The 23,398-nt window shown below is 36.0% G+C and overlaps 1 long non-coding RNA gene across 1 annotated transcript in view; it reads left to right on the top strand.

The window, feature by feature from the left end:
- Nucleotides 1–22,744, top strand: part of LOC113607400 (uncharacterized) — a 94,938-nt gene extending 72,194 nt beyond the window's left edge. Inside the window, exons 6-10 of the long non-coding RNA XR_003427931.1 lie at nucleotides 3,275–3,367; nucleotides 3,584–3,712; nucleotides 7,171–7,302; nucleotides 19,582–19,657; nucleotides 19,934–22,744. This is a non-coding gene — a long non-coding RNA (uncharacterized LOC113607400). The remainder of the gene's footprint in view (nucleotides 1–3,274; nucleotides 3,368–3,583; nucleotides 3,713–7,170; nucleotides 7,303–19,581; nucleotides 19,658–19,933) is intronic.
- Nucleotides 22,745–23,398: the final 654 nt, after the last annotated feature.

Here is a 23,398-nt window from a genome sequence, read left to right as displayed (position 1 = left end):
TAGAGGGGTGGGATAGGGAGGGTGGGAGGGAGGGGGATGCAAAAGGGAGGAGATAGGGGAACATATGTATATATATAGCTGATTCACTTTGTTATAAAGCAGAAACTAACACACCATTGTAAAGCAATTATACTTCAAAAAGATGTTAAAAAAATAAAAATTAAAAAATTAAGAAAAGAAACCATGGTGACAGTAAGTGGTTCTGGAAGACTGGAGATGATTAAAAACTTGATTTTCAAAAATAGGGTCACATAGAAGAACTGATCCTCTTGTTCAAATCTTAACGGTTTGACTCATACATTTAATACTCTTTGTACCAGACACTTACAAAGTAAAAGAGAGGCCTGTTTCACACGTGGTTTTGTTCATGAAGACGGAAGAGGTCCCGGTGATGCCTCTCTTCCTCCTCCCACGTCTGGCTCTAGGTGGGATATTTCTAGGTTCAGATAGTTTGTCTCTCTGGCTAGAATCACCTTATGGCGTTTACTGATTCTGGTGGGAAATGCTTGGAGGATTGTGATCTGGGCGATCAGAGCCACCATCTATGGTCATGCAGGGTGTGCACAACCCCACAGGGTACCAGTCAGGGGGCCCCACAGGTGGAATGATTAGGTGCAGAGACAGTCTGCTGGTAGAGCAATTTAAATTGATGTTTATGAATGTATTTCTAGTGAAGGAATGCAGGACTGTTTGGTTCTGTCTCAGCAGCACTATTTTAGCATTGAAATGCGGTGACCAAAATTACGGATGATAAATAACCAGGAGAGATAGATTGTAAGTTGAATCAAAGAGTCAAAATTAAACGACTGCCGGTTTTGCAATGAAAGACCAGAGCATGGAATGTGAAACTATCACAGATTAAATATAAGGCTCTGAATTTTGTTTGAAAAATCAATTTTATGAGTAGAGGTTTGAGGAGACGAAACGATTTATGTAAAAGAAGGCTTGTAAAATTTAATTAATCATGAGCTCAATATAAACCAGTAATGCAATGTGGCTGCTGAGAAAACAAAGGTGATCTTTCTTTTCTCTTGAAAGTTTCCTTCCTTGATGCTTTGCAAATTACAAAACTAAGAAATGCTTGTTTTAAAAAGTGAAATCAAAATAAAATTCTAAAAGGCTGTAAAAAGGAAATGCTAATTCTCTCCTTCTTTCTAGTTCTTGGCCCCTTGCAACAAAAGATTATCCACCCAAAATGTCAACAGTGATGAGGTTAAGAAATCCCTGCATCATACTAACATATTCAGCGTATTTCTCTGCATACCATGAGTCCTGGAAATTACCACCAAGTAAATTTTTCCTGCCAGAGTTTCTCCTTCTATAAAATGGGGATAGTAATAGCACCCACCTCGAGAGTTGTTATGAAAATTAGGTTAAATAAAACATGTAAAGCATTTAGACTAGTGTGGAAGAAAATCTAGCAGAGCACTGGGAAAAGCCTTTTTTCAAAATGCCATGGCCAGAGAAGGCGCTGAAGGAATGTTCTACCTTGGGAGAGAAGGGTGGAATTTTTATAGAGCTGAGCAAAGAGAGGTCAGTAGAAGAAGTTCAGCTAGTTTGGGGACTAGGTGCTGAAAATGGGTCCTCAGGTGGAGAGGAGTTGCTTTTTTGGACTAGCCACTGTTGGCTGGGCAATTCGGGTTTTATCAAGAGGAAGAGGGAGGGAGAGCTGTGGAGCTAAGGTCACCAGAGGGCAGGATGGAAGTTAGTTAGTCCTTTAGGGTCTCTTATATTGGCAGGTAGAACGTGCTCAAAACTGTTGTAGATGTTATTCTGATCTCCCCTCGTTCTGGGCAGACTCTCTGTAAAGCGTCTCACCTCTGGGAGCCATTGGGAAATGAGGCAGAAGTTCTCCCTGCTCTTGGGATTCACAACGGACCTAGAGGTTGGACTGCAACCCTCCAAGGAGGAAGTGGCTCCCCTTGGGCACCCTGGATCCCTGGAAATAAACAAAGACCACCTAAATGAGAAAAGCAAAGGCTATCAATTCAGAGCTTGCTATGCAATGGAGTCAGCCACCGTTACTTGAATTTTGGCGGAGACCCAATGACAGGCAGAGGGGTGGGAAGGTTGGCATGTGCCCTGATGGAGGCTGTGGGCACCAGGATGCTGGAGGCGGCTGGCTAGGGGCAGGAGGTCCATGGGATGGGTTAGTGGTGGGCACGTGGCTTTCGGTAGTTGGTCCTAAGTTGGAAATGGAGACAGAAATTAGGGAAGCTCTCAGTTATCAGTCAAGTCCTGGCTATTTGGAGCCAATAGTTACAGGTGTTTTTGTTTGGCTTCCTGGATTGTTACTAAAGATGGTTACATGGTTTCCTGCAAGTCTGCCTTATAGCCGACTGGCTTCTTGGGTGATGTATTGTAGATAAGGGGTTGGTTTCCTGGGCAGGTAGCTGCAGGTTGTGGGTCAGAGTTCTGTTTTTATATAGGGTCCAGACTTCATCCATTTGTCTTCAGATTCAGCCTCTTACTTTGCTTTCCTCTCATTATCTTTTCCTTTCTAAGTTCGAGTTGTTTTTGCTGGTCTGGGGACAGGAAAAACAAAACAAAACAAAACTGTCTTTAATTGATCATGTATTCATTCAGGTTTATTGTTTCTAACATAAATTTTATGATATAAAGGGCTAAAGAGTGTGATGCTCAGATTCTTGAGACTTGACTCTTAACATTCAAAAGCTAAGAATTGCATCTTTTGGATTCTTATTCTGTCTTCCCAGAGACAATGACAAGGAATCGGGAAAGGGCAACCTGTGAAAGGATATTAAAAAACTAAAAGCCCATAATAAACACATATGACATAAGACTTACTATATCTGCATTATGTAATAGCAAGTTGTTCTCCATAGAACTTCCAAACAAACCTAGAATGATTGAAAGGATTGTTGAAGAACAAACTTTTAGAGCCAGGATATTGGATAAGAGTCTAGAATGAAATATGGTGGTAAGAGGGGTTAGAGAAGACTGACTTTTTAAAAAATGCTATACATTAATTGCTGACTTAGTTTATTGAACTTAGTTTTCTATCTTCTTTCTAGGCATACTTGTTGGTATGTAGAGGTCAGTTTTCTTATAGCCTGTGGTATTTGTTATAGATCTTTGAGTGCATACATTGATGAAGGCTACTGCCTGTGCCCTAAACTTGAAAGGCAGCTCAAGCGAGTCCCTTGAATGTTGGCACATGCGCCCTCTGTAATTTCTCATCGGGGTGATTAGTCTAAAGTTATTTTCTACTTGCAATTCTCACAGGTCACTGGCATTTTCATTTTATCATCAGGTTCACTTTCTGTAATGCAAGTGCCGGAGCATGGTTATAGCATATTTCCTCGATTGTTCTAAGATTATTACTGAATAAAATACAGATTACCAGGTAAATGATAGTCCCAATAAGTTGGAACTTTACTCATGTTTATCCCATTTGATTTTAAATTAAGCAATATTTCTTAAAATATTTGTAAGCTAACTTTTGCTTAAAGTTATTTAGAAAATTATATATAAAAACAATTATATATAAAAATTATATATAAAAACAATCTAAAAAATTGTTTTTAATTATTATTTTTTGGCCACGCTGTGCGGCATGCAGGATCTTAGTTCCCTGACCAGGCATGGAACCTGCACCCCCTGCAGTGGAAGTGCAGAGTCTTAACCATTGGACCGCCAGGGAAGTCCCTATAAGCTAACTTTTGGATGGTGCAAATGATGACATTTGAAGGTAAGGATGTCAATATTATAGAACTACATGATAAAAATAAACCACAGGGAGTAGATTTTCAAATATCCCTATCTTGCCAGCACTAATGAGAGATTTTTGCAATAAATACATTTTGCATATGACATTTAAAGCAGTTGATTAAAGGAAAAGAAAGATTGAAAGTGATCAGGAGCAGAGATAAGATTTGTATTTGGTATCTTCTCTCTTTTCTCTTTATGATTGCATTAGTGAGCTACTGATGGACGGTGGCTCATGGAGCCTTGGTTGTAACCTGCTGGGGTGCTTACAGGTAAAAGATTGCTGAATTCCGTTTCCTTGGTCCTAATGTCTCTTCTTGTAAAGCTTGGGGTATAGGAGAGGTGTTTTTTATTGTTTTGTATGAGTGCAGCTGCTTTCAGAAGACTTATAATTTGACTAAAGGGGGTATCTGTGAAAAAGGTGTGGTCAGGTATGTCCTGCTGCACTGAATACTAATATACCTTCGGTAGAGGCACATTATGCTTTTATTTCTGACTGTACTTTGAATTATTTACACCTTCAAGGCAGCTGATTGAACTGTAGCATCAGTCAATTAGCAAATCAAAAATTTATATGATTCCAATTTAGCATGGAGTCCTTCTCTCTCTCCTTTTTTCTTTTTAGATTTTCACCCTGACAGTGACAAATTACTCCTCTGCTGGCTGAGATTGGAAATTAAAAGCATTTAGAGTTGCTCATGCATTTATGCTAATGAGAACTTTTGATATGATTTGCATGCAAAAGAGGACAATCTGAAAGCTCGTCAGTTTTTCATGCTTCCGCATTTTGATGTAGCAGAATCTTGTTCTGTTTTTCCGCGGAGCAAAATTTTTTCTCCAGGAAACAATACCGAGTGTGAACAAAAAGAGTTCTTTTAAGTCAGAAAGTTCTTCGTTTTTTTACCCTCCAGATTCTTGTCAAATCGTTTGCTTGCTCCTTCAGAGCTGCAGCCCACGTTCATTAGCATTTTAGATGTTTATCAAAGGAAGAATCCAGTATCTGCCACACAAGATTATAGCTCAGCTTCATTTTCAATTCAACAAGGAAAAAAAGAAGACCTGAGGACAGACAGGAAGTGGGACATGCACCCTGACAATCTTTTTCTTACATCCACCCGAATTAATCCCATTTAGAGAAAATTTGATTAATCATCAAAGGTGGCAGTTTTACCTTTCAGAGATGGCACTGACAAGTTTTAGGCAGAGTCTTAGTATAAAAGTCTTACCCTGATATTTGTATAAAAGAGAGCAACATTAAAAATGAATCCAGAAAACTGGGGGGAAGAAATGAATGGGGAAGAAATGTACTATCCAAAATTTTTGAAATGGATTTTATTGCATCCATAAATATGCATCCATTAAACCATTAAGATGACAAAGGGGGAGTTGAAAGGATGGGATATTCTTTTTAATTTTTATTTTTCTTAGAAATGAGTCCCTCTCTTGGGATTCTTTTAATTTGGTGAAAGTTATGGGCCATCTTATCAGAATGTAATTAATGCTGTGGAAATTTTATCTTGCCAAAATAAATATGCTTTGTTGTTGCTTTCAACAGTTATCATTTTATTTACATTTAATGCAGTGCAGAAATATTTTGCACCAACTATGTGGACGGTAACGTGTGTTACCCCATAAATATACTGTCCACTCAAACAGAGACATCAGGAGGTCTCTTCGGCTTTAAATGCCTAGGAACTTCTTATTTACCTAAGATGTTTCAAGGATGATTGGTACCAGAGTTTAATGACGGAAACGTGGCTGTCTATCTGCCTGCTTGCATCTGGTGCCCTTAAGCTGCTCTAACATAGAAAAACATGTGCAGGTCTACCTGAGGGCATTGCCTGGTCTTTGGAATCCATTCAGATCACTTTCTATTTTATCTATTAGGCTTGTACAATTCCCTGCTGTCACCCCCACCCCAATACCTCTTTCAGGATCCTTGGACTTCTGTTCTACATTCTGACTTGACTGAAAATGTGTATTTTCAGAAATCCAGTGTCCCTGGATTTCTCCAAGCATAATGGACACCTAAGCCAGGCATTTCATTTTGGGTACCGTCTAATATTGACTGGCTAGCACTTTAACATCAAGTGAGAGACTCCTAGCTCTGGATTCTCCAGACTTTTCTTGCTATAACTGATTGACTGGCTGGGTCAACTCATAGTTTAGCTGGCCTACTTACCTACCATGAAAGGGGATCAAACCCAATGTGGTCGTTGTCTGTTTTGAGTTAGGGAGTGCTATGGATGGAATTGTGTCCCCCCCAAATTCCTATGTTGAACCTTTAAGCTTCTATGTGAGTATATTTGGAGATAGGGCCTATAAGGAGGTAATTAAGTTTAAATGAGGTCATAAGGATGGGGCCCTGGTCCAAAAGGATTAGTATACTTACAAGAAGAGACACCAGAGCACTTGCACTCTTAGTTCTCTTTCCTTTCTTTCTCTGTCTTTCCCTCCCTCCCCCTCCCTCTTCCTCCCCCCCACCCCACCTCCTTCTTCCCCAACCCCACCAAATGAGGGCATAGCCAGAAGGTGGCTGTCTGCAAGCCAGGAAGAGGGCTCTCACTAGGAAGCAAATCAGCTGGTACCTTGATCTTAGACTTCCCAGCCTCCAGAACTGTAAGAAAATAAGTATCTGTTGTTTAAGCCATTCAGTCTATGACATTTTGTTATAAAAGCAGACTAACAGTACAGGGAGAAGAGATAAGAAATATATTATTTCTAGACTTGGAACTTAATCATTTGTTGTGATTTATCTTATGCTTCCTGAGCATGGTCTAACATGACTGATCTTATGAAATAAACTTTCGATGTATTATCTTCTGTGACAATTTAATTAATCTATCATCTTTGTATGAAATTATATAAATGAATATTCAATGACAGAAAAGTCTGTTCACTGTGGGTAGAGGTATGTGCAATATAAAAGTAATCATTGAGTAGAATTTTGGCAGTAAGATTACTTCTAGAATCTATCACATATCTATAAACCCTCCCACCTATTCAGCACATACGGAGGGAAAACTTTTCCACACAGATATAATAGGCTTATTTGTCATCCGGTAGAGAGTTACATAATCTTAAGCTCAAGAGTTGTAGGTCTTCATTCAATGGCTAAAAGGCAAGAACAAGCCAGAATCAGCTATTATTACATGAAGGCTGTAGACTCTAAAGCTTGAGTTTCGAGAAGTCATATTAAAAAAAGACTGAGAATTCTCTATAGTCAGAATGTCAGCCCAACTATAAAAATTATATTGAAATTTTCCTGGTAGAATTCCTGATTTCCTTTTTTTTTAAGGCTGTATGTACAAGGGAAACCATTGACATCTTTTTATTTACACAAGGTGAATTGTTTTTATTGCAAACTTTCTAAGAAAAACAAAATGATATTTTGGTGCTAACTTCTTGGTCTTGCTGATTCATTTATCTTTTGATGTCTAGAGAAATATTAATGGCAAAACACTGTGAAGCTGCAATACTGCTGGAATGGGATGGGCAACAGCTAAAAACGGAGGAGTGGTGGGGATGTCTGGGCAGCCCTGTGGCTGAACAACACTCCTGTCCTGTCATAAGGTAAGGAGTCCCAAATTATTTATCCCACTTGGCTTTGCCCTTGGCTGTCAGGAACTATCTTTTTACTACATTTCTAGTATAATTATTTCCTCTTCTGTCTTATAAGTTTTTTTTGTATTCTTTTGCTTTTATTATATATTTGTTTTTCATTACCAATGATCTCCAATTCTTTCAAGGGGTGTCAATAAATCTAACACTCACTAACATTTATTAAAATTATACTAAGTGTTTACGTGTTAAATGTTGACGTGTGTTACAGTTCTATGAGGAAGATAATAGTTCACAGTTGGGGGGATGTAGACTTAGAAAGGATACATGGCTTGCCCAAGGCTCAGAGTTTCTGTAAGTGGCTGAGCCAGGACTAACATCCGGGTTCATCTGTCACCGAAGTTGGCAGTGCTGTTAGTGGCAGAGGATTGCTACCTGGAACTTCCTCAGATATTATCTCCTGAAGTATCCATTGAAAATACTCAACTTCAAAAAGAGATAAACAACCTATCTCTTTGGAAAGAGGTCAACTTGCTGGATTCTATCAGCTGCATGGAAATGCGCAGAGCAGTGTTTTACTCCCACACACTGAGTTACAGTTATTTGGCTGTTCCTTTTAAGTTATTATTACAAAGAAAAGGTTCAAATTAATGATGCAGATCATGTTCCTTGACCCTTTCTTTATCAGCATAGATTTCCATCCCGAGTTAAGACAATCCTCTAGCACCTGCACTAATGTTAATTCGTGGAACATGCCTCTTGCATAGCAAAAGCCCCATCCATTTTCCATTCTAATGGATCCTCCTACAATATAACAGCATAAGCTCATATTTACCCCAAGCCATTGTCTGTGTCCAGCTGATCATTCATTTACTGAAGGCTTTTGAATGTGCTTATGCAAGAGAAGGCAGGCAGACAATACTCTCTATTTCTTTAGAACACGTGCTTTTGTGGGCACAATTCTTACTTTGATAAATTACAATGATGGTTTTGCCAGATGGAATATGGACTCCCCAAGGAAATGTGAGGACTGCTGAGGACTCTGCAAAGGCAGCAAAACTTGTTCTACTTGGAACTGGAGGTGATAGTCAAAAGTCAAATAGAGGTTGTACCAACAACCATTTACACTTATAAAGCCCCCTTTACAAAGGAGTCCCAAGACACAGTGCATTTAGACTTTTTAAAATGTCAGTGGTTAAGGACAACAGAGAGCAGCAGCAAACATAACCTTTAGTGTAGCCCTAAATGCTGACAGGGAGGAAGAGGTTGTGTTCTTTTTATAGGAAGCGCATTACACTCTCTGCATTGTCTTAAACCCACCATTGTTCCACATGTGAAACTTCCATCAGATGCCAATGAGTTTTGTGCTGCTGTGTGATGGCGGGATGTGATCCTAACTCCGAACTTGCAAGCATTTGGCTACATAAAATAAAAGTACTATAAGGCAGGTCTACTTTTTAGGGACTAAGAATTATGGCTGGTCACTCACTGTTCTTTTAAAACAAGATACAGTATAGGTATTTTACGTTCATACTAGAGCAATCTTTCTAATACTTAAGCATGCATTTCTATTTTGATTCTTTGTCAAACAAATTGTTGCGCTTTTTTATTCCAAGCGAATGATACTAATAATTAACAATGCCCATGTGGATGTCAAGGAGCTTTCCTGTACTGTATATGTATAAAAATTTGCCTTTTTTAGACACAATAGTACAGTACATTGAAGATCAGTGTAGTTACATTCTAAAATTTCAGATACATAACCTACTTTATGGTTTCTTTAGGAAAAAGCTGCCGTTTTCTAAACAATGCAGCCCACAAAATTTATTAAATAAAATCTATAGTTTTTTTTTTTAATCTATAGTTTTCTATCACATTTTTATTCAGCTGACTGGTTCTACTAAGTCACTGTAGGATACAAATATTTTCTGTCTGTACTTTTCTAATCTCCCAAAGGATGAGATGAGGAAATAGTTGGCAAATCAAGCAGGGATCAGCAAGCAGTTTAAGTAAGTTTTCATTGCTTCATATTATCAATTCCTTCACAAATATTACTCCCCCCACCCCTTTCTGATAGGTGAATGAAAAAATCAGATACTTTTGGGATGAATTTATCAACTGTCATAATTTATCTTATAGGGTTTCCTTTGATTTATCATTATAATTCATTTTTTAGCTTTTAGTGAAAGTGGATGAATTTTATCTGTAAATATAAATGAGAACTAATTGACAATAGTTTCTAAATTACTCCAAATCCATCATGAACCTGACTCTTGAAACATGAACATTCTTTTCATGGATTACGGATCTTAAAATTTTATCATAAAATACATAAATTTTAGCGATGGGGAAGGTATGCTATATTCTATATCTCAAGTATGGACTTTTGTGGGTGAGGATCTAAAATAGTAGAAATTCACATTTTATCTTTTTCTCTCAGTTGGCTGGGGGACTCTGCTTTAGGCTTGCAAGTCTACAAGTTGGCTAGGGAAGTGTCATGCTATAAGTCTGATTTGGATATTCTTTACCTTGAAGCTCAGGCAGAAAGAATGTTGGCTACCTGATGTATGTTCTCACAGAAATGGCAGAAGCCCAATAGAGAAACCCATATGTATAATCGCATTCCAGGCCTCTGTTTCTGTCATGTCATTAACTTTTCATTTACCAAAACAAGTCAAATGGCTAAGCCCAAAGTCATGGGGTAGAAAAGTATATACTGCCTTTCATGAGAACATTGCAAATGTGTGGATATATCATACTAGTACAAGGGAGTGACAGTTGTGGGCACTTGATCTATTTCTGCTTAAACCAGCTATAGTGGATTTTGTTATCTACAAGTAGTAATATCGCAACAGTATTATTACCATTATTTTATACAGGAATATGCTGTGGTAGAGAGAGAATCAGTAACTCGCCTAAGGTCACATGGCTAATAAATGGCAGAGCTAGAATTCAAACCGTGTAGTCCGGATACAGAGTCCTGAATAACCTCCTGTAAGGATATGGCACCTTGACAGAACAGTTTCTGTCATGAGTATTACATAAAAACAAAAGATAGTAATAAAGATAATAAAACTTCTCCATCTTCACCATAACTAGGAGATGGAATATCATATTATGTTATATTTTACTATATTATGCTGTAATAGACAATATTAAAATGCACAAGTTTACCAAAAGTAATCAAAATTAGTACAGAAATTACAGGAGCGAAGTGCTTCTGAAATCATGTTGGAAGAAGTAAAATTGAGATGATCCAATGATGGCAGACTTCAAGAAAAATCAGGAAAAATATATTTCCTATAAGTGAGAGGAAGCATCACTCTCAAGTGATAAGCCAATATCACTTGCATACAACAAAATCTGCACAACCTGCAGAGAATCACAAGGAAATGGAGCAGAAGGTACATGGGGGAGAAAGCTCAGAGAATAATGAGGTGGCAGGTCTAAGAAAATTAGCATTAAACTGGGTCTAGATTTATAAAAAGATGTCATAGCGTTGATTCACAGATACCTGAGGGAAGTAGGTGGGAAAGGACAGCACAACTTTCCCCTAAGGAACACCCACTACAAAAGGTTGCTGTGGTCAGATTAAAGGACTAAGATTTTGCCATTTAACAAAAAACCTTTAAAAGGGGGCTAAAAAATGAAGAAACACTGTAAAGCAGAAACACAATAACTCAAAGATGGTGAGAAAATAGGGAGAGTTGAAACATGACCTGGCAGAACTTAGGAAAAATGCAATAGAATAAAAATTACTGGTAGAAATACAGACAAGAAATAGTGAGAAACCCAAAAGAGCACATACAGGGTAGTAGGTACAGACAGAGACCTAAAGGCTCGCCCAAGAATAGTGGTCAAAATACAATGGAAAATTATAAAAAAAGATTAGGGATAATACTCAAAATGTAGTTTAAGTCAAAGGAGGTGCAACATATACACAACTGGAGTCTGAAAAAGAAAAACAAGAACAATGGAGTGGAACAAATATTTAAAGATATAATTAAAACAGATTTAAAAAAATACAAGTCTCCCTCTATAGATATTTAAAGACACACTGCATGCCAAAGGAAAGAACACCAGACTAATCAATACTGAGATGTAGCCTAACAAAGTTTTGATCTTTAAAAGAGAGGAAAGAAACCTCTGTACAACCAGATTATAGGGGAAGGTATTACCCTGGTTTCAAATTTGTCTACAGTAACATTTGATGCTAGACATGAGAAAAAGTACAAAATCATAAAAATATATTGTCTCAGTAATTAGTAGAAAGTAGAAAGAGGAATAAAATAGAATGTCTAGAAATAGACACCAAATACATAGTGAATGTAGGAAATAAGACAAAATGGCATCACAAACCAATGGGCACAAATAGTTTCTTCAACATAAGATGTTGTGACCTCTGAGTGGTCACCTGAAAAAAATAAAATTGAATCTATACTTTATATTTTTCACTAGGATAAATTTTAAATAAACTAAAAAATAAAACCATAAAAGTTATAGAAGAAAACATGGAATAAGTCCTTGAAAATCAAGTGAAAAAGTCTTTCTAACCATAACTCATAATTCAGAAGCTATAACAGAAAAGATTGATAAAGTTGCATAAAAATAAAAGATGTTGTGCATGGTTAAAAAGGAATATAAAGAGAGCCAAAAGACCAATGACCAACAGGAAAAATATTTTTTCAACTTATATAATAGACAAAGAGCATATATAAAAGCGTCTCATTAGTCAACAGAAAAAACGAAAATATATAGAAGACAGTTTAGAAAAAAACCTTATCAACATATGACAAAAAGTCAGTCTCAACCCTAGTAAGGAAATGCAAATCAAACTACATTAAAATGTTCTTTTTTTCCCCTATTGGAAAAAATATCTAAGTTTGATAACCTACTACTGAGACTAAGGAATCTGACATTCATTGCTGATGAAAGTACTGATTCATAATACTGCAGAGGGCATTCATACCACCTTAAAATATTTACAATTTTATCCTTTTTTCTTCTTTAGACTTTATTTCTGAGTATGGGTTTTATTCTTATTTCATCACTATCAAATATTAAATTTTGTCAAATCCTTCTTCAGCCTCTGTTAAGATCATGATGATTTACTTCTATACTCCGTTAGCAAATAAATTAATAGAGATGACCTGATTAAACCATTCTTTTTTCTATCAGTCAGGATAGAGTCAGGAAAATGGATATTACTCTGGGTAGTTCAAAAGTACAAATTGAACTTGGGGAACTAGTTATTTACAAAGGTATTGGGAGAGCTGAAAGGGATAACTAGGGCTGGTAAAGTGTGCAGAGGCTGCACTACCATCCCATCCCTGGGACTGGAGAGCCAAGCAGAGGGGGTCCTATTCCAAGGCCTCAGGAGCTCAGGCCAGCAGGAGCTGGGACCTCAGAAGAAGGGCAGCAACTGCTCGAGATGCCATCAGAAGTGGTGGGTTTGGAGAACTAACCATAGGTTTTCTGCAACTTCTGCCCCCCCAATTTTCTTCCAATAACTTCCATGGGCCAAACCTAATCAGAAACCAGTACAACATGAAATCAAGGAAATGGAGTTTGCATGGTTTAGAACCCTTTCAAACAGCAGAACAGGAAAGGGTAGGAATGTATCTGAGAGTAAAATGGCAGATGATCTGTACCTTCATATCTGGAGATAAACTGTCCTGCTTTTAATACATTGCTGAATATATTTTGTGTACGTTTTACTTAGGATTTTGATTTCTGTATTTTATAAAGCCAAATGAGATTGGCTTTATGCTTGTGTGTATATGTGTGAGTTGTGATAATAGGGTTATAATCTATGATCTATAGGCCTTATAGAACATAAGATGATATTGTACATTTTTATGCTCTGGAAATACGGGAATTAACTTTCTCTTGATGCAATTTTATTATTTTATAACTGATTTGTATAAAGTTGTTTAATGAAACTTAAATTTAAAAAAATCTCCCCCAAATCCTTCGTTATATCTCCTTTCTCACTTCCATTGTTTCTTTTTCTTTTTTTAAGTTCGGATATTTATTCTTTTTTTCCTGATTAAATTTGCCACAGTTTGGCTTTTGTATTGTTATCTTGAAGTTTAAAAATAATTCATTTTGTTAGTAAGTCTGCTATTTATTCTTGCCTTTCCACATAATTTTCTGCTTTTATGGTTATTTAATTCCTTTGAATTTAAAGTATTGTTCATTTTCTATCATCTTGAGTTGAATGTTTATTTCATTTATTATCAATAAATTTAATTTTGTCAATTTAGTATGCATTAAGACTTCATTTTTCTCTGAAAAGTGCTTAGTCCATATCCCACGGATTCTGATAGGTAAAACCTTCATTGTCATTTATTTCTAAATAAAAAAATCTTGTTTTCTTCTCTTTATAATGTAAATTTTTAAAGTTTTGAAATGTTTACATGTATGGAAAAATAGTGAAAATGGTATTATTATCTGATGCTCACAATAAAGATTAAGTACTAGTAGAACTCAGAATTCTGTCATATTTTTATTTCATTTTTAATTTTTTAAAGAAGTGAAACAGTAGATAAAGCCAAAGCTTACCAGTTATTCTCACCTTTCTCTTGCTAATAGGATAGATGTGCATCATTCTGTGTATTTTTAATAATTTTTTGTATCAAAAATCAATATGCACTGTTGTTTTGTGTCTTAAATTTCCAAAATTTTCTCATATAGTGAACCTTATTATGCATAGTTTTTTCACCTAATATTACCATTTTAGGTTTATTATATGTGTTGATATTCATGTATCTAGTTTTTTCATTTAAACTTCCAAATGGTACCTAATTGTATGAGTAAACCATTGAATGTTTTACTACAAGACAATTTGTTTCTAAATTTGTTTTTACAAATAGTGTGACAATAACCATCCTTTTGTATGTTTTCTTTTGCAGATAAACATTCTCTAAGATAGTTATTTAGAAATAAAATTGCTTGATAATAGGATATTTCTAAATTAAGCTATACTCAATATTGCTAAATTTTCTTTGAAAAAGTTTTATCCGTTTACACTTCCACCAGCAACTCCCACTGTCTTATACTCTCACCAGCATTTAGTGTTGTCACTTTAAACTTTGCTAATGTATTTTTAATTTCCATCCAGGTTTTTAGCTCTGGGGGTTGCTTGTTAATATCCTTTGTTAATTTTCCTGTAGGTTCTTTGCATTTTTCTTATTGATTTGTAGGGATTCTTTTATCCTCTATATTCAAATGCTTTACTAGTTATATTGGTTACAAATATCTTTCCTCATAAATGACTTTCCCTTCCACTGGTGTCTTTTACCAAAATCAAGGTTTTAATTTCAATGAAGTCCTATTTAATGATTTTTTCTTCATTGGATATGCTTTTGTGTCTTTCTTAAGAAATCATTTCCTATTGTAATGCCATCAAACTATGATGAATGGTTCATAGTTTTACTTTTTAATAAAAGTATTTATTATTAAAGTGTGTACTTATTAAAACCACAATGCATCCTTCGGTCTTAATCCTTCTGAGATAGAATTCAGTATATGGTATGAGGTAGAGATCAAATTTTGTCCTTTTCTGTATGAACAATTAATTGCCTCATTGACATTTATTGAATGTGGCTTTCTCCACTGATTTATAATGCCATCTCTGCCACATATAAAAAATATCAGTTATATGTAGATTGGTTTCTACGCTGTGTTTTTTTTTAACCAATGGAATATTTGTTTATCTTTGTACTAACTTCTCCCAGTTTTAATTACTGTAGCTTTATAGTAGGTCTTGACATATAGTATAGAAAATCCTCCATTTTTGTTCTTGAAAATTGTCCTGGATATTCTTCATCTTTTATTTTTTCATACAAATTTTAAGATCAGTTTATCAATTTTTATGACAAATATTAGTGGTTTGATTGGAATTAATTTAATTTATAGGTTAATCTTGGGAGAATTTTACAATCTTGATGCTTCCCCCATTTTTCTTTTTATTTATATTTTCTACTGTGACTTTCTAGAAAGTTTCATAACTTTCACCATGAAGGTCTTGTTTGTCTTTTGTTACATTTATCCCTAAATATGTTATTGTTGCTGTATATGTTATCTGTTAGAAAATTACAGGGTTTAACTATCCACTGTGGGAAAGAGGAGAGCAAAGCAAGTCAGTACAGGAGGAAATGCAGAGTGAAACGAGATGAAACCTTTTCAAGTAAGATGACTACAGAGCTATTGCTATGTGTAAATCAGGGGAGGGATGGCGAGACATACTTGCCAGCATATATTTGACTCCCGACAACCAGTACCTAATTAGAGAGGTGGAATGCCTTGCAAGTATCCAGAAGAGCAGTCAGTATTTGTCATCTCATCTGAATCTTGCTGGCCTGAGTGTTTAGAGCAATAGCAATAACTAAAATGAGGAATACAGTGGCCAACCTATGACAGGGGAGTAACACTGACACGTATAATACAGTAGCAATGGCTCTCATTTTCTAAGATGGCTAGAGATTGACTTTTGTGTGGACCATACATATGGCCTTGGGCATCAAATCTCAAAGCCAATCTCCATACTAAAGTACTAAGCTCCTACAGAAAGTAAGGAGGCTTAGTGGGAAGATTTGGGGAAGAGGAGACAGAATTTTGACAGTCTTGATATTACATATTTCATTGCTTCTCAGATGCATAGGAAGTACCTGAACTTCTGTAGTTCAAAGGAGTTTCACAAATTTGCTTTCACACTCCTTTCTTCCAATTTAAAGTAAAATCCCTATAGTTTACACTGTTGACTCAGGCTTTATTAATGTTTTTCTTGACGCAACATTATTCCACTGTAGCATACCTACAAAATTAGAAAACTAAAAGTGTGTTCAAGTAACTGCAGCACAATTACTATGAAATGAAGGAAATTCTGATACCGAATAATCCAAGCTCATTCACACACACACAAACTCAAACACACACACACACACACATACACACACACACACACTCACACCCCTCCTCCCAAACCATTCATATCAGTCTTTCTTTTTTAAAAATACTCATATAGAAATTTTAATATTCCATTACGGAGTCCTTTAGAGAGCCATTTTTATGAATATATATGGGGAATATTTTCCAGTTTATCTAGTATTTTCTTTAGATTACCAATTCCCAGAGGGCCAAAAATCTACCTTTCCTATGGTATGGAAATCCACATCATACCTAATGTAGTGTAATGTATGAAATAGATTCTTAATGCCACTTGCTGCTCAAAGTCCATAATCAGTAGAAAAATTCTACTCTTTATAAAAGCTTCCCATAGCAATAGTTTTATATTGCATTCTTGCCTCCTACTTATTCTGCATTAGGCAACAGACAGACTGAAATACAGGATTGGAATGAACTCATTGCTGAGCTTGTGAAAATTCAAACACAGATGTTAAATCAAAAGCAAAATTCCAAAGAACTGCAGTTTCCTCCATCATTGAAATGTTTACATAATTTTAATTTCCGTACCTTTAACAAATGTCACTGTCATGTTTGTGATATAGATTTTTTTTTTTCCTCCAAAGAAGTGTCTGGGAAACTCTATAATGCAAGTAAGACCCAATGAGTCAGAAGGTGAACATCAAAGTCTAGAGCAGGCAATGGAATGAAGAAGATATTTTAAGCAAAAAAAAAAAAAAAAAAAGAAAAAAATGCATAAGCAGTTATGGAGAGCAAGGAACCAAAGAAAGAATGGAGGGAAAAGTGTTATCACCTAATAAAAACTCAATAAACAGACACTAATGGAGAGAAGCTGGGTGTATACAAGCAACGGCAATCAGATTCAGAAAATGCTTTGAAAGGGAATGACAAATGTTATTCAAATGTCAAACTGGTTCTCCCGATTTTAAAATTTAATTTATTTTTAAATTTACATACAGTAAAATTCATTCTTTGTAGTATGACTCTGCTCAATTTCAATATATGTCAATAGCATCTACAGATCACTCTAGTCACCTGTCTAAATAAAATCAGCAGTGAATGAACACAAACACACGCACACACCCTGCAACCTTCACAGAATGTCATGGGATTTTCTGGCCCTTACACACAAAAGACCAGAACATTCATTGAAAAGAGGACAATAGTGATCTTCTTAACATTCTAGTGATCTCCAAGGGCATAGTAAGATTGTCCTGCCCCAGAGACCTCTCCTATTGTCCCAGTGACAGCAATTTATATGCCTGCAGTGCAGAAACTCTGCACCCTGCTTCGTTGGAATCATTGTTTTCAACTTGTCACAAAGATTTGTACCACTGAGATAAATATTAGTGAGTTAAAATTCTCTATCTTTTTGATTAACTCTCATATCACGAAAGAATATCCTGGAAAAGGGTTATTTCCAAGAACCTTTGGAGAGGGTTTTTGCAATGATACTGGATTGAAAACTTGCATCGTGTCATTATCTTTTTATATAACACTGCACAGTCATAAGCAAAAATATTGTGATGGTCTCATCAGAAATTCCACAGTTAAATTATTTCCAGATAAATAATATAAAAGATTGACAAACTCCCTTTTCATCCAGGAGAATATGATCTTCCTAGAAATAGAATTAAAAGACTTTGCAAGGTATAGGGGAGAATTCTGTCCATTTATACTCAGAATAAGGCTCTTACACACTGTATCAGGTACAAATGAAAAAGAAAGATGCCTCATTGGTACTTATCCACTTTTTTCCAGATAAAATGAGAACTTTACATGACTTGAAAGGGTATATATATTAGTATTTCATCCCCTTCTAACACCAAGACACAATAAAGTGGAGTGTGAGTGGAACTTCTTATAACAATTAATGCAGCAATTGACTTTTTACCAGAAGTTTGGTAAGATGCTGCTCTTTTACCCGTGTAGTACTGAAAACACTCTGGCTGGGTCAATACATATTAAATAATTTCAACAGCATTGCTATTTGACATTGAGATGTAGTATTATTCTAGTAAGTGCTCCCTAGACATTTTTTGAAGAGATGCATTATTTTTATTTTCCAAATAACGTTTTAATTTGGCTTATTAGTATATAGAATGGGATTTCCTACCCTTCCGTGCTGGCTACCATGTCTTAAAATTCAGCTGGGATCACCTAAGGGGATGAGGTCTGTCTTCCAGATCTCTACACCTTACAGGGATAAGAAGTTTCACTTACGGCAACATCTCCAGGAAGACTTTTTCTTTTTCTTTTTCTTTTTTTGAGTGAAACTGCCAGTCTTCCTGGTGAAGGCCCCTGTCTATGCCTTCCTTGTAACACTACCAACAACTTATATTTGCATGGCAAGAAGATGATTTTCCCTGTATTGGGAAAAAGAGGCTCAAGCGGTCTGGATTCACCAGCTGTTAAACATATAGATTAGAATTAGACCTGAGTGAAGATTCTTGTGCAAGTCAACATTTTTCATACAGCTCTAATGAGCCCCGATTGTATTGGTAAGCCTTGAGCTCTAAAACTCTCAAGTTTGCCATGGTGGAGGAGACATACAGGAAATTGTGAATTCAGGTTAATATTCCTGTAAACTATAAGAGCAGCCCCAGCTGCTAAATCTGGGAACGTGACTAGGTAATTCTGTGGTTGTACTGTCTTGTATCAGATGATAACTCAGAGATAGCTTCTGAGAATGCATTTAATCAATCTTGTGTCCTTTCTTATATGAATGCGTTCTATGCTAAGATTCTGGTGGCTAGCTTTCTTGAGGGGACAATACAGTCATGTTATACTTGGTATGCATCAATACATGCTTAAGTTTTATACCAAAATAATCAAATACATGATTAATAGCTCATAAAAATCCACTGAGCACAGAGTGGTAGTTTTCAAGAGAGTGTCTATTCTTCATTAAGAATTGAGTTTAGGCCAGACATCACTGAACATAGCCAGGAGACTATAATCTCGAACTATTAATGAATGTTTGACAACAAACTTATTCTGAATTTCCTCTGCTGCTTTAGAAATTTTATCTTCATTCACATGAAAATGTCTATTAGTGACTGACAAGACATCCTTTATGTCTCTCAGACAGGATGTCAGCAACATCATCAGATAGATTGTTAGCTCCATGAAGTTAGTTTTATCTGAAGCACATAGACTGCCAAAGGCCTGATGAGTAACTGAATGAATAAATTACCAATGCTCAAATTTCTTATAAATATTATCAAGTTTCAGACTAAATCTACTTTTGCTGGTAGATGAACATTTGATGATAGTTGAAGGAAAGGCCAAAAAGTTCCCCAAAATGCCATTGAAAATAAACGGTGTGCTTCTCAGGACACAGTGGGCTTATTTGGCTTGCAGGATGCTTTAGTTTCTGAAATGAACATTTGAGATTCAGATATGGACTTGGCAAATAAGTGTGAGATCATGGTTCCAGGTAAGAGTCATTATTTCTCTTTTCTATTCCTTTTCAAAGAAAGGTGTCACTGATCAATTAAATTTTTCAAAGTCCAGTTTTGACTCATGAGCTACAATCAGAGGTCTATAAGTCTGGACTCCACATGGATGTGGCAACTTCATAACCAAGGCAGTAAATGTGCAGGAAGATGAAGCTATTTGATTTGGTTTAATGTAGAAAGAAAAGCTAACAGAATACTACTTTAATACTCAAAGAAGGCTTTCATTTTTCTTTTTTTTCTTTCAATCCAATTAGCAGATTAGCTACAATCTCCACTGCCTGAAAATGCAAAAATTAATGGACTTTTATATAGGTTCCACATGTAATGTAGAATTATTGAAGAACATTAGAGTGGCTTAGCAGTACCTTTGTTCCTGAAGCATCCCTGAAGGCATCTAAGAAAAAATTTGAAATGCCACCTACATTTCTTTTAAAGGTAAGATGCACTATTCAATAAAAATACCCCAGCAGGACATTTCTGCCTAAGGCTGAGATTAGAAGATTTCATGTTCAAACCAAAAGTCAAAGACCACCAACAGCAAGACCCCAAGCTGCAAGTTAACATTAAAACCACTGTAAATGTAGGGCTAAGAATTAGCAGTTTGAAGAACAACAAAAATTATATGGCTGAAGATAACTGATTAATAAGAAAATCAACACAAGAGCACCAGACTGAGAATCCAGAAACATGAATTATATTCATGTTTGACTGAAAGAAAGCCACTCTGCTTGGGTGGAAAGTGTGCTCTTGCCCTAAATTCTATGATTCAATGAAGTGGCTAACAAAAATAAGCTTGTTTAGACATCTTCAATGGCAAAGGTAGATGGCCACCTTGGGAGACTGAGAGTGGTAGTATATTAGTCAGGGTTCCCCAGAGAAACAAAATCAATTTTTATATCTACATCTATATCTTTATATCAATTGATCAATAGGAGAAAGAGAGATTTTAAGGAATTGGCTCACGTGGTTATGAGGGCTGGCAAGTCTGAAATATGTAGGGCAGCTGGCAGACTGGAAATTCAGGTAAGAATTGATGTTGCAGTCTAGAAGCCAAATTCCTCCTTCTTCAGAAAACTCTGATCTTCGCTCTTAAGGCCTTCAGCTGATTGGATGAGGCCCACTCACATTATCAAGGGTAATCTGCTTTACTCAGTCTACTGCTTTAAATGTTAATCACATCTAAAAAAAAATTACCTTCTTAGCAACATCTAGACTAGTTTGACCGACTATCTGGGCACCACAGCTTAGCTATATTGACAGATAAAATTAGCCATCATAGTAGGCTTCTAGAGTTTTGCCAGAAGACTATTTCAGTAGACAATAGACAATCTTGGTGAATTCAACTCCAGGCTATGGTCTCATCTTCAACATAGGAGACTTAGAAAACTGATTTTGTCAACACCTTGAGAGTTATCTGCCTTTCAAGATAAGACCCATAGTAAAAAAGCTCATAAGACTGATAGTTAAATGGGAAAGCCAGTTTGTGAACTTGACGTACACCTGTCATGGGAATTGAATACTTGCATTGGAATGACCGGCACATTCCCTTTGCGTAGGCACATATACTTAAGAGGCCAAATTGTAATCAAAAGTTAGCTTAGTGAACAAGGAATCAGGACAAAGAATTAGATAATTCGAATGTTTAATAGCACAAGGTTAGGACAGGTTGACATATTTATCTGCACAATAGGAATATTATCACCAGAGAGGTTGGAATTATGCATATATTGGCCAAGCACTCCCTTTCTTGGATGGGACTCAGATATGCTGAGAGCACTTTTCTAGACTTACGTTACAGATACCTCCTTTTTTGATTGCCACCTTCTTTATCTATGTTAATATATTCAATTATGTTAAGTTTTACAGGTCTGGTATTCATTCTATTTCTTTAAGATGACCCTACCTATTTTTTTCTGATGTATTTTTTAATCTTCAGGAGTGAATATTGTTCTCTCTTATGATTTCAGTGCTGGCATCATTTACCAATGATAATTAATATTTACCAAAGAATAGAGGAAGGGATAGATGAACAACATTTCAACTCTAAACTTAAAGTCAAGTCTAGAATCTAGAAGGTAGATAATTAACATGGGTGTTGGACAGGTCTTGTCTCAGAACCCTGTTACAAGTGCCCTCCTCTGTAAAATGAAAGTAATAAACTTCATGGAATTATTTTGAAGATTAAAATGAGATAATGTAGGTAAAACAACAAATACTTACTGGCATAGAGGAGGTGATTAATAACCAATAATTGTCAGAAATTGTCTGAATTTGCACATTCATCCCCTTCCCTGCCCTGGAATTTGTACATATTTGCAGGTGCAGAATGAGGGGAGATATTTATCTTTTATCTAGAGTCAGGTTCCTAATATTTGGCAGTGCTGGAGCCATCGTGCTTGATAAGAAGACTTATGAGACCTCCCCCTCAGTTCTTGTAAATTCTAGACAAATAGGCTATGAACAAATAAATGACAATCTCAAGTCATACTCTGAGATGAGGTATATCTGAGCAGTTGATGATAAAAGCTGAGCAGGCCTAGGTCTAAAATAGATGGCTGATCCAGTGAAGGATGTTGAAGCAGATGGTCGAAGATGAAGGATGTCATAAAGTATTCGCTCTTCTAACTTAGTAGGGGACAAGGAGAATTACTGCTTCCCATACTTTTCTCTGATCTTTGCCTTCCACATTTTAGTTTATGAACTATTAATAAAGTTGCTGGAAGATGAATATATATTTTAAAGTAATTTCTATAAATGGCACAATATGACATGATCTAAGAAGCCCAGGTTGGGGGTCTGATGATTTGGTTTACGTTCTGATTTAGGCAAGTACTTAATGTACTTACTTGAATGCCCTAAAGTTCAATTTCTTCATGTTAATAACTCCCTTTAGGGCTGTATTGAGAAGTAATAAGAAAGGCCTTTTGTAAGATGCTATTCAAATGTTCATCATTCAGATGTTCAAGTATCAGTTATTACCATAATTAAATAACTTTGTAATTGAAAATTTTTATGTACCATATTTGTTACATTTCTGTAATACCTGTCATTTGGGATCATAAATTCCTGTTGAGCCTGAATAATATATGTGTTATATATACAATATATTTTAAAAAGTGATTTTAAAATATACCTGGTTACACTAAATGCAAGTTACCTTAATTTGAAAGGCATCATCACATTTCATATTTAAAGGTACAAATATTTTTACACAAGTTTCACAGTTTTGCATTTAATGTGTTTAGATGATATTAGATACAAAATCACAAGGAATAAGAGTTCACTGTAAACAAAGGGACAAAGAAAAGTTAGCATGATAGATGTAATCTCTTAATTGACCTGGAAACTGGTCTCTATTCTCAGCTTTTAGCCAGAAGGGAAATGTGGGTGGAACATAATGGAAGATGTCGTTACTGTATCCATCAAAATCACAAATTGTTGGACCAGAGAAATAGTCACATCACAGACAGAGGGCTGATGAAGCAGATGAGGACATCTGAAGGAAAGTCAGAGCAATGGGCTTCTGTATCCCAGGTCTTTCTGGAATTCTCTCTTCTGCCCTGAATTTGTTCTCAAAACTTTATTCATCCTTTAAGAATCAACTCAAATTCTGCCTTCATTGTCCCTCCTCTGGGATTTCATGACATATATTGTGCGACATTCCTATTCCATCTTTTTTTTTTTCTTTTTTTTTTCTGCGGGATCCTAATTCCCAGACC

The sequence above is a fragment of the Aethalodelphis obliquidens genome, unplaced genomic scaffold (genome assembly GCF_003676395.1).
Source record: "Aethalodelphis obliquidens isolate GAN/ISIS:26980383/991018 unplaced genomic scaffold, ASM367639v1 scaffold3, whole genome shotgun sequence".
Classification (NCBI taxonomy): domain Eukaryota; kingdom Metazoa; phylum Chordata; class Mammalia; order Artiodactyla; family Delphinidae; genus Aethalodelphis; species Aethalodelphis obliquidens.
Note: the sequence above shows the minus strand (reverse complement) of the source record. Positions and strands in the feature narration are given on the sequence as shown.